Raw genomic sequence first — 17,770 nt, 5'->3', positions numbered from 1 at the left:
CACAAGACTATTAGCAGATATTTCATCCTAAAGTATCCATGATTCTACAATAGTGATGTCGACGAGTTACTAAGTAAAACGTCTGGTGTCCTGTTGTTAACTTCCTTCGAAAAGACGTGGAATGCTTTTTCAGAGCCAAAATGAATCTTTGACTCTGCAGAGGTGTGTACGCTATTTTTGAAACTTCCTGGCAGATTGAAACTGTGAGCCGCACTGGGGTACAGTCCCCAAACCTCTGTCTTTTGAGGGCAGTGCTGAGCTATCCGAACACGACTCAGGACCGCACAGCTCTACTTCAGCCAGTGCCTCTGGAACGCTTTTGGAATTTAGTAGATGCTCTGTTACGTGTCTTGCTGGACTAGCGCTCTTGAAATTTAAACATCCTTAGCATTGGCAATATGATGATACTGAATGCAGTGCTACTTTCTGTGTGTTGTTACACAATCCTCTTAATGTTAGCTAACTATTCAAGCAGACTGAACAAGATCTATGAGATCACGGAAACGAGTAAATAATTTCAACAAGCAGTGACAATTTCTTTCAGTAGAAACTGACCTGTACCCATGCTGCTAGAGATGGTGATACAAAAAAATATTCGAGTACCGTGACGAAACTGTATTTCTGATTTATCAGTACTTTTTTTTTACTCATAGGGAAAGCCCAAATACAAAGACTGCCGATGTCTACATTATAGTTACCTATACTAACACGTTCTGCAGCCATTCGGATGAACTGCCTAAAAAAGTTTCCAGATATTCCTTATTTTCGGAGCTGCGAAGAAGGGAGGTAGATAGCAATGGCGTTTGCCTCAGCGGTACCATTAGGTGCTGTTAGGGATGCCCCCCTCGAAAGTTTGCTGTAATGCGCTTGCTTTCGGTTAATGCGCCTAGCCAACTAAATCCATCCTGCTGCTCACTGCGCCCAGTCGAAGCGAGTTTGCATTCTTTTTCCTGCAAGTGCAGCTGTGTTGTACATGGCATCAGCGTCCCACTAGGCAGTACGGGCATCTTAGACAAAAAAAGAAAATAACACTTGATGATCTGGTATCTGTTCAACTTCGTTGAAACGTAAGATGTGATAACTCTACTTACTGTTATCAAAGAAACATTATTTCCTCGTAGTTGATAAGCTATTACTAAACTGATCAATGGCCAATCGGCAGCGAAATTGTTTGCTTGGAGAGTGGAAGGATCGAGCACTGGGGAAATTGAACATCATTCGTAGCAATGACACATTTTATCTGAGCTCTCAGTGGTGCGATGAGGAGAAAAACAAAGTAGCAATTTTCCAGTGAAATTACAAGTACCAGGTACTTACGCAGAACGATAGATCATTTCCGCAGTGACACATGGGAAGACAGGATTCAAACTTCGGCGTCGCCCACTAGTCTGGGTGCGCGACAGCAAGCGGACACATAACAAATACACGGGCCAACTCAAAGTGTTACTTTGATACGGTAAATTAAGTAAATAAAAACTACCTTCATTAACACATTACAGCCGGCCGGTGTGGCCGAGCGGTTCTAGGCGCTTCAGTCTGGAACCGCACGACCGCTACGGTCGCAGGTTCGAATCCTGCCTCGGGTGTGGATGTGTGTGATGTCCTTAGGTTAGTTAGGTTTAAGTAGTTCTAAGTTCTAGGGGACTGATGACCTCAGATGTTAAGTCCCATAGTGCTCAGAGCCATTTGAACCATTTTTTTAACACATTACATAAGATAGAATTAAACTACCTCCCTTATAGAATTAAACTACCTCCCTTAATATCAAAAAGTATTGCGCAACATACACCTTAATTTAATATAAAAAGGTACGCTAATTAAGCTAGACTGCTAATAACCAAACAATTTAAAAAAATAAATGAGCTGCCTACAGATCAAATAGCGCTTTTTAAATAATATTAAGATGATGACAAAAATGTTTCAAATGTCTCTGAGCACTATGGGACTTGACATCTGAGGTCATCAGTCCCTTAGAACGTAGAACTACTTAAACCTAACTAACCTGAGGACATCACACACATCCATGCCAGAGGCAGGATTCGAACCTGCGACCGTAGCCGTCGCGCGATTACAGACTGAAGCTCCTAGAACCGCTCGGCCACACCGGAACTATGACACTATACAGTGTAAGTAGGCTGTTTAGGTTTTTCTATTGGTAACGCCACGTAGCGCTCTGTATGAAAATCACTGGCTGTGCTGTGTGCAGTCTGTGGCTTGGTGGCATTGTTGTAATATTCGCTATTGTAGTGTTGGGCTGTTGGCTGTTAACAGCGCGTAGCGTTGCGCAGTTGGAGGTGAGCCGCCAGCAGTGGTGGATGTGGGGAGAGAAATGGCGGAGTTTTGAAATTTGTAAGACTGGATGCCATGAACTGTTATATATATTATGACCCTTGAACACTATTAAGGCAAATACATTGTTTGTTCTCTATCGAAATCTTTCATTTGCTAACTATGCCTATCAGTAGTTAGTGCCTTCAGTAGTTTGAATCTTTTATTTAGCTGGCAGTAGTTGCGCTCGCTGTATTGCAGTAGCTTGAGTAACGAAGATTTTTGTGAGGTAAGTGGTTTGTGAAAGGTATAGGTTAATGTTAGTCAGGGCCATTCTTTTGTAGGGATTATTGACTGATTCCGTTGCGCTAAAAATATTGTGTGTCAGTTTAAGCACAGTCATGTATAATTTTTGTAAGGGGACGTTTCAACAGCATAATTCAGTTAAGAGGCGGCTGCCAAATTTTCGAAGTAACGTCCCACCCCTACGTTTCAGTTCGCTAACGTTCAAGAGAATTTGAAAGACGACAAAAACTTACCTGTGCGGAGAAAATTTTTGCACCAACGAGCAGAACACAATTAGCGCTACAGTTATTAATGCTCCACAAACTAGTGTTCACCCAGAAGTAAAACTACATGAGAAAATCCAGTTGACATGTGGTCCACAATAACAACACAATTCAGATAGCCCCAAGAGCTTACTATTGAATAAAGAGAACAAGAATAAAACGCAAGTGTAAATTTGCACAGCGTGAGACTGAGCTGCACAGCTGATCAAGAAACTGAACCTTTGATGTTACAAGTTAATACTAGTTTAAGCAAACAACACTTGCAGCCGCAGCTTAGATGGGCTGACACAACGATACGCAGTCTAAATGCTAACAGGTGTCCGTCACAAAATATGTTCGGCAAAAGTAGACGCCGAGCCGTGTCCATTTGTTCCAGTTCGTACAATGCTGTCTTGGCGGTGGTGGCAGATTCGTATTGGTGTTGTGGCCGTACTCCTACGGCAGATGGTTCCCTGTTCCGTGAGCTGCCGCCCTCACGACCTCATGTCCACTCCTGTATTCCGGGCGTTGAAGTAATCAGCTGCGCTCCAACACCAACACGAGCTGCGTGTCCCTTCTCCCAGCCAGAAAACCCGCCGCCCCAGTTGCCATAGGCGGTCTGTTCTCTGCAACCGAGCGTGTACTACTACTGCACATAGACCGCATCCTCGGGCTCCGGTCACGCTAAGAGAGCGCACCACGCGCGCCTCCTAGCGGCGGACGCTCTCTGGAATAACGCATATGTGATCAAAAGTATCCGGACACTGTCAAGAACATTCGTTTTTCGTATTAGGTGCATTTTGCTGCCACCTCCTGCCAGCGACCTCAGTGATCATCAGACATCGTGAGAGGGCAGAATGGGGCGCTCTGCGGAACTCACGGACTTCGAACGTGGTCAGGTGATTGGTTGTCACTTGTGTCATACGCGAGATTTCCACACACCTAAACATCATTAGGTCCACTGTTTCCGATGTGATAGTGATGTGGAAACGTGAAGGGACACGTACAGCACAAAAGCGTACAGGCCTACCTCGTCTGTTGACTGACAGAGACTTCCGACAGTTGACGATGGTCTTAATGTGCAATGGACAGGCATCTATCCAGACCATCACATAGGAATTCCAAACTGTATCAGGATCCACTCCTAGTACTGTGACAGTTAGGCAGGAGGGGAGAAAACTTGGATTTCATGCTCGAGCGGCTGCTCATAAGGCACACTTCACGCCGGTAAATTGGACGATTGAACAGTGGAAAAACGTTGTGTGGAGTGACGAATCACGGTACACAATGTGGCAATCCGATGGCACGGTGTGGATATGGCGAATGTCCGGTGAACGTCATCTGCCAGTGTGTGTAGCGACAACAGTAAAAAAATGGTTCAAATGGCTCTGAGCACTATGGGACTTAACATCTAAGGTCATCAGACCCCTAGAACTTAGAACTACTTAAACCTAACTAACCTAAGGACGTCACAGACATCCATGCCCGAGGCAGGATTCGAACCTGCGACCATAGCAGCAGCGTGGTTCCGGAGTGAAGCGCCTAGAACCGCTCGGCCACAGCGACCGGCGCCAACAGTAAAATTTGGAGCCTGTGGTGTTATGGGGTGGTCGTGTTTTTTCTGGAGGAGGCTTGCACCCCTTGTTGTTTTGCGTGGCAGTATCACAGCGCAGGCCTACATTGATGTATTAAGCACCTCCTTGCTTCCCGCTGTTGAAGAGAAAATCGGGGATAGCGACTGCATCTTTCAACACGATCGAGCACCTGTTCATAATGCACGACCTGTGGCGGAGTTGTTACACGACAATAACATCCCTGTAATGGACTGGCCTGCACGGAGGCCTGACCCGAATCCTACAGAATACCTTTGGGGTGTTAGAGAACGCCGACTTGGTGCCAGGCCCCACCGATCGATATCGATCTCTCCCCTTAGTGCAGCACTCCGTGAAGAATGGGCTGCCATTCTCCAAGAAACCTTCTAGCACCTGACTGAACGTATGCCTGCGAGAGTGGAAGCTGTCATCAAGGCTAAGGGTGGGCCAACATCATACTGAATTCCAGCATTACCATTGGAGGGCGCCACGAACTTTTAAGTCATTTTCAGCCACGTGTCCGGATACGTTTGATCACATAGTGTATCTGTGGAACCCAGCACCGTTGCGCGAGCTATCGATCCTCGCGGCAAGGCTCATAAACCTTTCTCAGTCTATATACAATTTCCATGCAGCTTCACACATTGACAAGCTAAAATATACACTCCTGGAAATGGAAAAAAGAACACATTGACACCGGTGTGTCAGACCCACCATACTTGCTCCGGACACTGCGAGAGGGCTGTACAAGCAATGATCACACGCACGGCACAGCGGACACACCAGGAACCGCGGTGTTGGCCGTCGAATGGCGCTAGCTGCGCAGCATTTGTGCACCGCCGCCGTCAGTGTCAGCCAGTTTGCCGTGGCATACGGAGCTCCATCGCAGTCTTAAACACTGGTAGCATGCCGCGACAGCGTGGACGTGATCGTATGTGCAGTTGACGGACTTTGAGCGAGGGCGTATAGTGGGCATGCGGGAGGCCGGGTGGACGTACCGCCGAATTGCTCAACACGTGGGGCGTGAGGTCTCCACAGTACATCGATGTTGTCGCCGGTGGTCGGCGGAAGGTGCACGTGCCCGTCGACCTGGGACCGGACCGCAGCGACGCACGGATGCACGCCAAGACCGTAGGATCCTACGCAGTGCCGTAGGGGACCGCACCACCACTTCCCAGCAAATTAGGGACACTGTTGCCCCTGGGGTATCGGCGAGGACCATTCGCAACCGTCTCCATGAAGCTGGGCTACGGTCCCGCAAACCGTTAGGCCGTCTTCCGCTCACGCCCCAACATCGTGCAGCCCGCCTCCAGTGGTGTCGCGACAGGCGTGAATGGAGGGACGAATGGAGATGTGTCGTCTTCAGCGATGAGAGTCGCTTCTGCCTTGGTGCCAATGATGGTCGTATGCGTGTTTGGCGCCGTGCAGGTGAGCGCCACAATCAGGACTGCATACGACCGAGGCACACAGGGCCAACACCCGGCATCATGGTGTGGGGAGCGATCTCCTACACTGGCCGTACACCACTGGTGATCGTCGAGGGGACACTGAATAGTGCACGGTACATCCAAACCGTCATCGAACCCATCGTTCTACCATTCCTAGACCGGCAAGGGAACTTGCTGTTCCAACAGGACAATGCACGTCCGCATGTATCCCGTGCCACCCAACGTGCTCTAGAAGGTGTAAGTCAACTACCCTGGCCAGCAAGATCTCCGGATCTGTCCCCCATTGAGCATGTTTGGGACTGGATGAAGCGTCGTCTCACGCGGTCTGCACGTCCAGCACGAACGCTGGTCCAACTGAGGCGCCAGGTGGAAATGGCATGGCAAGCCGTTCCACAGGACTACATCCAGCATCTCTACGATCGTCTCCATGGGAGAATAGCAGCCTGCATTGCTGCGAAAGGTGGATATACACTGTACTAGTGCCGACATTGTGCATGCTCTGTTGCCTGTGTCTATGTGCCTGTGGTTCTGTCAGTGTGATCATGTGATGTATCTGACCCCAGGAATGTGTCAATAAAGTTTCCCCTTCCTGGGACAATGAATTCACGGTGTTCTTATTTCAATTTCCAGGAGTGTAGGTATTACCGATTTAATAGCGTGCTGATCCACGTTTAGAACGCAATACAGCAGCGATTCCGCGTGGCATGGATTAGACAAGTCTTTGGTAACTTTCTGGACGTATGTGGCACTCGATGTCTACGCACAGGTGACGTGTTCCCGTAAATTACGTGCCGCTGCCTGAGAGCGATCTGCATGTGTCCCATCGGTTTGAGATGCAAGATTGGTGTCCAAGGCATCAACTTGAATTTACTATCATCGTTCTCAAAGCACTCTACTGTGGTTTTGTCCTTGTGGCTCGAACAGTTATCCTGATGGAAGATGCCATCGTCGTTGGAGGAGACTCAGTCAGGAAGGGATTAGTTTGTTTTGCAATAATGTCCACGTAGTCCACAATTGTCGTTGTGCCTTCCAAGGAGGAAAGGTTATTAGAATCTAAGGTCCCGTCGCCTGCGAAGTCATTAGAGATGGGACACTATCGATTACCATCACAGCTCCTACGGAAAACCAGGTGAATAGTAAAATACTGTCCTCAGCAGCCTGCGTCCTTGGTGCAGAGGCTGTTTAAAGCATCTCTTCCTCTGTATTAAGGAGTATCGGCTCACAAGAATCAACGTGGTGTAACAGGAAATACACTGAAACGTCTAAGAAACTGTTATAGGCATGCTTATTCAAATATAGAGATATGTAAACAGGTAGAATACGGCGCTGCGGTCAGCAACGCCTATATAAGACAACAAGTGTCTGACGCAGTTGTTAGATCGATTACTGCTGCTACAATGGCAGGTTATCAAGATTTAAGTGAGTTTGAATGTGGTTTATAGTTGGCGCACAAGCGATGGGACACAGCATCTCCTACGTAGCAATGAAGCGGGGATTTTCCCGTACAACCACTTCACGAGAGTACCGTGAATATCAGGAATCCGGTAAAACATCAAATCTTCGACATCGCTGCGGCTGGAAAAAAGATCCTACAAGAACGGAACCAACGACGACTGAAGAGAATCGTTCAACGTGACAGAAATGCAACCCTTCCGCAAATTGCTACAGATTTCAACAAGTGTCAGCATGCGAACCATTGAACGAAACATCATCCATATGGGCTTCCGGAGCCGAAGGCTCAATCATGTACCCCTGATGACTGCTCGACACAAAGCTTTACGCCTCGCCTGGGCCCGTCAGTACCGATACTGGACTGTTGATGTCTGGAAACATGCCGCCTGGTCGGACGAGACTCGTTTCAAATTGTAAAATTGTATCGAACGGACGGACGTGTACGGGTATGGAGACAACCTCATGGATCCATGGACCCTACATGTCAACAGGGGACTGTTGGTGGAGGCTCTGTTTTGGAAATTTGTGGTAGGGTCTTATGGGACCAAACTGCTGAACTCATCGGTCCCTAAGCTACACACTACTTAACCTAACACTAACTTACGCTATGGACAACACACACACCATGCCCGAGGGGGAGGGGGGGGGGAGCTGAACGGACCGTGACAATGCGAAGGCTCTGTAATGGTGTGGGGCATGTGCAGTTGGAGTGACAAGGAACCCCTGATAGTCTAGACAGGTGACACGTGCCTAAGCATCCTGTCTGATCACTTGGGTCCATTGATGTCCATTGTGCATTCCGACGGACTTGGGAAATTCCACCAGGACAATGCGCCACCCCACACGTCCACAATTGCTACATAGTGGCTGCAGGAACACTTTTCTGAGTTTAAACAATTTCGATGGCCACCCCCTCGCACTCTTACGGATTTATGGAGAGCCCTGTGGGATTTATGGTGTCAAATCCCTCCATAGCTGCTTCAGTCATTAGTCGAGTCCATGCCACGTCGTGTTACGGCACTTCTGCGTGCTCGCGGGGGCCCCACATGATGTTAGGCAGGTGTACCAGTTTCTTAGGCTCCTCAGTGTATGATTAAACTGACAAAGCGACACGTTACCACCGATCGACGGTCCAATCTCGATAATGCTGTCCCCACTGTAGTAAATCACTATGGCGTTGCACCAACATGGGAACACGCAGAGGTAGTTTGTTGCGGAGTTTCATGTTCAGCTTTCTGTACCGAACAGTGTGTTCCAGCATCAGCACCATCCATCTCCACGTTCTGTGATGAAGCGTGGATGTCCAACACACTGTCGCCTAGTCGTAGTTTCACCGTCCTTCAACCACTTTCCACACATGCTCACTACAGTGCTCAAACAGCCGTACAGCTTCACCGTTTCCAAGATGCTCGTTCTCGGGCGCCAACCGCAGTTATCTGCCGTTCCTCAGAATCGCTTATGTCAATGGATTTCCCGATTTGTGACTGCTGTCGTCCCTGCAGTGATTCCCCATTCGTGTCTGCTCCGTTTACATGCTCTTCCTTACCGTGTCTAGCGCCTGCGATGCCACCAGGTGGCATGGGGAGAGCTCATAATGTTTTGGTTCATTAGTGAATAGGGGATCAACAGATTCGCACCACTCGTGATACCATACTGACATCGCAGAATTGTATTTATCCCTCACTGTTATAGATTCATGGGTGTCCGAACAGAAACCTGGGGTCTCGTGTAGGTCACGATTTCAAGCTAGACCGTGTTAGTAGTTATACATAGGATCAGATACCAGTCACTCCATGAGAGAGAGCCATCGATTTTCACTGACTTCTGTATTTATAAAGCGGGCAGGGTTCACCAGGAGGTGAAAGACAGGTTCATTCAAGCAAACAGTTTCGACTGTATAGCTGACTAGAAATATTTTTTAAAATTTATTTACGTATTTAACCTGATTAGCTTAGGGCTCTCTGTTACACCAGACCTGGGTTTCATACATGCAGTATTTTCTTTCTACGTCATAGTCTTCTAAGAAATAATAATTTTAACAGGATAAATAGAAATTAACAGAATAAAAAGTGTTTTCAATGTATGAAGAACAATGTGGATAAAATTTGCTGACAGACAACTAATCAAGCTATAATCGCAGTACTACTACTACTTCTGCTCCTGTTGCTGCTAATAATAATAATAATAATAATAATAATAATAATAATAATAACAATAACAATAACAATATCAATGGTTTATACAATGTCTGTGTTTATACAGTGTCTATGCATTACATTATAAGGTCTTTCAGGCACTACTACTACTACTACTACTACTACTTCTGCTACTGTTGCTGTTAATATTAGTAATAATAATAATAATAATAATAATAATAATAACCCCGTGGAGGCCCGGGAAAAGAATAGGCCTCCGGTATGTTCTGCCAGTCGTAAAAGGCGACGAAAAGAACAAACCACTAATAGGGCTAACCCCCTCCTTTTAGTGTGATTAGTTGGTTCAGGACAGAACTAGAGAAGCCTCGGACAAGCGCCGTCATGGTCGGGGACGACGCTTGAACCCTATGCCCGCCAACAATGGTAACGACACTGCTAGCCAACTGGAAAATGATTTAAATCAAAATAGAGGTGTTTTGCAGGATATGCTTCCTGCAACCACCCTAGAATGAAAACAGAGACAGAGGATGAGATGGTCAGATGAAGTTAATCGACACCTCATGTTCTGTTATTACCAAGCAACAAACCTAGGAACCAACACAACTGGATACAGATCATAAGTATACACAACATTTATTACCAGATACCCAGAATTAAAATTTTTAACAGAACAACGACTAGCTGATCAGATCCGTGTAATAATCAAAAATAACAGGATACCCCAGTCAGAATTGGAAAACATCAAACAACAAGTACAACAAATACTGGAACAAAATAATGTGCAATGAGAAGAAGAAGAAAATACAGTAATGGACTCAAACATCCCAGAGCAAACAAACAAAGAACAACACGCATCAATTAAACAATCAGAGGAAAACGAATCTTAAGACAGCCACCAGAACAAGCACAAATAGAACACGAAGTGACACACATGTTAGATATAGAAGAAAAATTTCAGATGACAATACAAAGACACAAATACAGACATTAGACCATTCTTGCATAGACCGCCAAATAACCCACAAGTCGAAACAACAATAAAAACTATCAACACAATCATACACAACAAAATAAATGAAAACACAACTATGGAAGAGTTAAAACTACTGGTTTATATAGGAGCACTCACTACACTAAATATACACACTAGGCAGAGATCAGAACCAACCAACACACAGAAGAAACCCACAAAACCAGCATGGCAACACAGGCTACAGATCAGAATAGAAAAACTGAGAAAAGACATCGGACAGCTAACACAATTTATAAGAAATGAAATGTCAGAAAAAAATGAAAAAGGTTAGGTAAAATCTCACAACAAGAAGCGATAGAGCAATTAGATGAAAAGAAGCAGAAATTACAAGCATTGGCCAAACGGCTTAGAAGATACAAAAAAAGGGAAAATAGAAGGAAACAAAACCAAACATCCAACACAAACCAAAAGAAATTTTACCAGACAATAGATAACACACACATTAAAATAGACAATCCACCAAATATAACAGACATGGAACACTTATGGAGCAACATATGGTCAAACCCGGTACAACATAACAGGCATGCACGGTGGATACAAGCAGAAACAGACACATACAAGATGATACCACAAATGCTTGAAGTGATAATTTTGCAACATGAAGTCACCCAAGCAATTAATTCTACTCACAATTGGAAAGCCCCTGGAAAAAATGAAATAGCAAATTTCTGGCTAAAGAAGTTCACCTCAACACATTCACATCTAACTAAATTATTTAACGGTTACATTGCAGATACACTTACACATGGAATAACTTATCTGAAACCTAAAGATCAAGCCGACACAGCAAACCCAGATAAATATCGTCCCATAACATGCCTACCAACAATATACAAAATATTAACTTCAGTCATTACACAGAAATTAATGACACATACAACACAGAACAAAATTATAAATGAAAAACAAAAAGGCTGTTGCAAAGGAGCACGAGGATGTAAAGAGCAACTGATAATAGATGCAGAGGTGACATATCAAGCTAAAACTAAACAAAGGTCGCTACACTACGCATACAATGATTACCAAACACCTTTTGATAGTGTACCCCACTCATGGTTACTACAAATATTGGAAATATACAAAGTAGGTCCTAAATTGATACAGTTCCTAAACATAGTAATGAAAACTTGGAAAACCACACTTAATATCCAAACAAATTCAAATAATATCACATCACAGCCAATACAGATTAAGCATGGAATATACCAAGGAGACTCAGTAAGTCCTTTCTGGTTCTGCCTTGCTCTGAACCCACTATCAAACATGCTAAATAATACAAATTATGAATACAATATTACTGGAACATACCCACACACAATCACACATTTGCTATACATGGATGATCTAAAACTAATGGCAGCAACAAATCAACAACTCAACCAATTACTAAAGGTAACAGAAGTATTCAGCAATGATATAAATATGGCTTTTGGAACAGACAAATGTAAGAAAAATAGCACTGTCAAGGGAAAACACACTAAACAAGAAGATTATATATTGGATAACCACAGCGACTGCATAGAAGCGATGGAAAAAACAGATGCCTATAAATATCTGGGATACAGACAAAAAATAGGAATAGATAATACAAATATTAAAGAAGAACTAAAAGAAAAATACAGACAAAGACTAACAAAAATACTGAAAACAGAATTGACAGCAAGAAACAAGACAAAAACTATAAATACTTATGCTACACCAATATTGACCTACTCATTTGGAGTAGTGAAATGGAGTAACACAGACCTAGAAGCACTCAGTACACTTACACGATCACAATGCCACAAATATTGAATACATCACATACATTCAGCAACAGAAAGATTCACATTAAGCAGAAAGGAAGGAGGAAGGGGATTTATCGATATAAAAAACCTACATTATGGACAGGTAGACAATTTAAGAAAATTCTTTCTAGAACGAGCAGAAACTAGCAAAATACACAAAGCAATCACTCATATAAATACATCGGCTACACCACTGCAATTTCATAACCACTTCTACAACCCTTTTGATCACATAACATTAACAGATACGAAGAAAGTAAATTGGAAAAAGAAAACACTACATGGCAAGCACCCGTATCATCTAACACAGCCACACATCGATCAAGACGCATCCAACACATGGCTAAGAAAAGGCAATATATACAGTGAGACGCAAGGATTCATGATTGCAATACAGGATCAAACAATAAATACCAGATATTACAGCAAGCATATTATTAAAGATCCCAATACCACAACAGATAAATGCAGACTTTGCAAACAACAAATAGAAACAGTAGATCACATCACAAGCGGATGTACAATACTAGGAAATACAGAATACCCCAGAAGACATGACAATGTAGCAAAAATAATACATCAACAAAAAATGGCTCTGAGCACTATGCGACTTAACTTCTGAGGTCATCAGTCGCCTAGAACTTAGAACTAATTAAACCTAACTAACCTAAAGACATCACACACATCCATGCCCGAGGCAGGATTCGAACCTGCGACCGTAGCGGTCACGCGGTTCCAGACTGAAGCGCCTTTAACCGCACGGCCACACCGGCCGGCAATACATCAACAGCTTGCCTTACAACATAAACTTATAAAACAACACGTTCCCACATACAAGTATGCACCACAAAATGTACTGGAGAATGATGAATACAAATTATACTGGAACAGAACCATTATACCAGATAAAACAACATCACATAACAAACCTGACATCATACTCACCAATAAAAAGAAGAAATTAACACAACTAATCGAAATATCCATACCCAATACAACAAATATACAAAGGAAAACTGGAGAAAAAATTGAAAAATACATTCAACTGGCTGAGGAAGTCAAAGACATGTGGCATCAGGATAAAGTTGACATCATACCAATTATACTATCAACTACAGGAGTCATACCACACAATATCCACCAGTACATCAATGCAATACAGCTACATCCAAACTTATATATACAACTACAGAAATCCGTAATTATTGATACATGTTCAATTACCCGAAAATTCCTAAATGCAATATAACATATACCGTACAATTAAAAGGAAGTCACGCTTGATCAAGGTCCGCGTCACTTTCCATTTTTGACCAGACATAACGTCTGAGAAAAGAAAGAAATAATAATAATATCAATGATTTATACAATGTCTGTGTTTATACTGTGTCTATATATTACATTATAAGGTCCTTCAGCCATACGTACAATATAATATATAGACACTGCTTAAACACAGACATTGTGTAAATCAGTCGTATGTATGCCTCGATGGGCTAAAATTACAATAATAAAAATTTGTCTCTCCCGCTGCAGCAATCGCAAAGTGCGAGCTTATGCGATATGGACAGGAAGACGTAAAGAAAATGTTGGTCGGTCCGCGGGGCGTACTCAGAGAGCCGAAGTGGTTAAGGCGATCGCTCGCGATAAGTGGGAAATCCGGGTTCGAGCCTCTGTCGGCCAGAAATTTTCAAATGTCACTAATAAAAGGTACAGATAGCGTCAATACGCATTCGCAGTTTTCGAATCCATTTCGTAATGGTGATAACTAATAATAATAGCGCCAGGAACAAAATGTGTTTGTAGGTGTACGAAATGATATTTTCTGTCATAGTGAGATATGAGGAGAGAAAAGTAGGTAGACTGCACCATTTAAGAGCATTAAGAAATGAAGATCTGATTGGAAAAGTGGTGTTATGATGTAATTAGTCAGTACAGTATAAAAGGTAAACACCATTTTTGCTTCATTAGATTTGTTATTAACTGGAGATGTTCTTCAGTTCTCTTACACAATGAGGGAAGTTACTCCAGACTCAGGATCATGCTACTGAAAAGGATTTCGTGAAAACGGCTGAGTGACAGATTGGGACAGAAGGGATTTTGCTCTGTTGGGAATGAGTATTTTTGTTTTTCTCTTCAGACAAGAACATTAAGGTCGAGGAGATCTACCGTATCTTCCTTCGCCGTCGGCGTTGTCGTTGTTACCGTGAGACACCGTTATACCAAGAGGAAAGGCGCGTCGATCTTAGAGCATGAGATATGATGACCTTAAGCCATTGACAACACACAACGGTCACGGTAGCACCGGATTCCAGAACAGCTGCAGTAGTTAAGATCTACGAACTATCCCCTCTTGACCTGGTCCCCAAAACTTAACTCATAACGAGATCCATTCAGAGCCAATTGTCATAACGATCGTCTATAAAGGCTTCGTACAACGAGAAGAAATGTTACAGTTTATGGAATAATAACAGATACGACCAAACTGCCTTGTCTCTTCTGCTTTATTTAATATAACTTCGTTCACAGTTTCATTTCGCATTCACCACTCATTCACCGAAACCCTTTGATGAACAGTTTTGGTTGCTTGACACCAACAGTCAATGATAATGATACAGCTTTTCTCCTTTTTGTAAATTGAAGCCCGCTCTCCGCGATATAATTAAAAAACAAAAAAAAAAACTGTCTCAATACCGCGTCCCTCGTGAGATGCGAATAGACTTATCCCGGAATTGACCGCCCTGTAGGTGTACTCAGTTTAATGACCACACTTCGCTATCCGCGATTTCGCGTAACTGAATGTCCATTTTTTAGTCTGATTATACACCGTAGCTATTTAAAATTCGCCCCTATATTTTCACAACGCACAATTAGCACTTCTTTACTTTTTTTGTAAGAGTAAACGAAAAAAAAGACGCCGTATCATCGGCTTAGTCGATATAAAGCAAAACACCTTAATATGCCCAATTTTACCTCTTCTTATAGGATCGGCTACCTTACTCACAAATTTACTACATATTATTTCCAATAACACTAAACAGGCATCGCCGTTATATTTTAATTGTATTCAAAAGCATGTTACTACTATTATGACCGACCAAATCGTTACAAATCACGCGGCATGCGTTTTTAACGATAACTTTACGCTATTCAAGTTCCGTTACAGCTATCTTGACTCGTAATGTTACACGGCCCCCCAGACTGTGATGTCTTGAAGAGGGTTCCAGACAGAACAGGCTTATTTTTTTTTTGTGTACTGTGACAGGAGAGGGTATTTGTTTCGGCGAATACACTCACTCTCAGATTCACTCAACAAGTCAGTACATACATTCTACAATATTTAAGATGAGTTACAACTTTGGGTATTTAACGCACAGAAATGCTATACAGCGAGTATGTACAAACTGTCAAAAGGAGCAATTAGCATACTACGAAAAGACGGTTATAAACAGTCACCAGTCGAAATCAACATTACTAAAGCATAATAAAACGTATTTTGCAGTCCAAAGAGAAACGTCACATAAAGAGAGTAATGGAGTTGATCAGCATCTCTACACAAATGTCGAGAATGAACGAAAAAAAAAGAAAAAAAGGAAAACGACCCATAAAGCGAGTAAAAGCCTACGAGGGTACCAAAGTAAATGAAGGAAGGGAGGTAGACTGGAGTTAACATACCGTCAACAGCGCGGTCATTAGAGACGGAGCACAGCCTCGGGTTAGGAAGGAAATCAGCTGTGCCTTTTTCAAAGGAACCATCCCGGCATTTGCTTGAAGCGTATCGCGTAACTTTCTCTTTGAAAGAGAGTATTCTGATAATTGAATGAAATGTTTTGTTAAAAATTCTCTTTTATGTTTGTTGAAAGCCACGGCTAAAATTTCTCTGGGCGCTATCGCCAGAAATATCATATGTATTCGAACGTGAAGACATTCATCTTACGCACGATGGATTAAAAAAATCTTTCTTCAATATTACGCGATAAGTCAATTAAACACAATGATTAGTTATTTTTTCTGTGAGGCTTGATACTCCAGGATAGCTGCCTATGTGCAATGGCAGCGTACACATTTATAGAAATTACTCTTAACAAAACTGTACCTCTGACCAAAAACGAAATGGAAAATATTACAAGACGCCGTTTTGTATTTATTGATATTATTATTTTTAATACTTTTAGCGTTATATGACTATTAAAATCGCTTATATCATTTTTATCGTTAATGGCGTCGCTACAACAATGAGCCTATACAAAATGGCCAGGTCAACATTTAATTATTACGTAACTTTATCATGGGCAGGAAAGGTACTTGCTACCGACAAAAACACAATTTTTATAAGTAGTAGTTTCATATATGTACAAAATATTACTAGTATTACTACAGATAATTGTATTAGTTACATACCGTGAACGATAAGCGTCCGTCAGCTAGAACATCAGAACCAAGAAAACAATGAAACATAAACGATCATCCCTTTTTGTACCAAATGACAAAGATACTAGAAATTACTATTCTGAGAGCGCATATAGTGCTTCCATTGTTGAGTATCGATAATTTAATTTATACTCTTTTTTCCGATGGCTATGCTATAAGCGATTAAGGCAAATCACGGAAAACCTATGTCAAAATGGCCGTACGGGGATTTGAACCGTCATTTACCCGAAAGCGAGTCCAGTGTGCTAATGAGTGCGCTATTCCGCTCGGTCACAGTAAGTGAAACAGAAACGTTGTCGACTGCTGTATGCAGTCTGGTTACAAAGAACTTGGGTTATAGAAGAAGCGGGACAAAACAAAAGTGGCTGTGGGGACTGTGGCTGTTAAAGTACCACACAACCACAGTTGGTAAGTTGTATTTTTAGAACCGGTATCCGAATACAGTGATACCATTTTCAATAAAGCATACGACGTACCATATCGGAAATTTATCAGGTGAGTGGAGTGCACAGTTTATTAAGAAGTCCGCCTGTTTATCTAACGAGAACTTGAACATTTACATGCTTAATCTCTGAAGATCTACATTCACTTGAAAACGGACGAGTATATCCCGAAACTGGCGATGAAAATTAAAATTATCAATTGGCGTGGGGCTGGTATTTTACCTTCCACAACGCCAATGACAGTGTGCTACAACACATTCAACACTAAGAAAAACATTAATGGGAAATAACGAATACGAAATATATTTCTTGCTGAAATTTAACTGATGGTAAGATAGTTATTGGTCTGTCTACGAAACGACCTCACAAGAACTACGAGAAGCTAGCAGGACGCCAAAAACTGTCATAGGAAAAGTTGCTTTTTACAACGGGAGTAGTTTACCCGTCTGAAAAAATGTTTAAGATTGAGGAAGAAACTATCGAGGCTGCACACTTGGAACACATTGTTTTTCTTCATTAGGGGAGCAGAAGAATGAGGCAACATCTAAAACGTATACTGTAAATACATCTTGAATTTTAAGTCGAGAAATAAGGTATAAATGGAGAGGC

This window comes from Schistocerca nitens, chromosome 4 (assembly GCF_023898315.1).
Source record: "Schistocerca nitens isolate TAMUIC-IGC-003100 chromosome 4, iqSchNite1.1, whole genome shotgun sequence".
NCBI classification, from domain to species: domain Eukaryota; kingdom Metazoa; phylum Arthropoda; class Insecta; order Orthoptera; family Acrididae; genus Schistocerca; species Schistocerca nitens.
The sequence above is the reverse complement of the archived record's forward strand: the minus strand, read 5'-3'. Positions refer to the sequence as shown.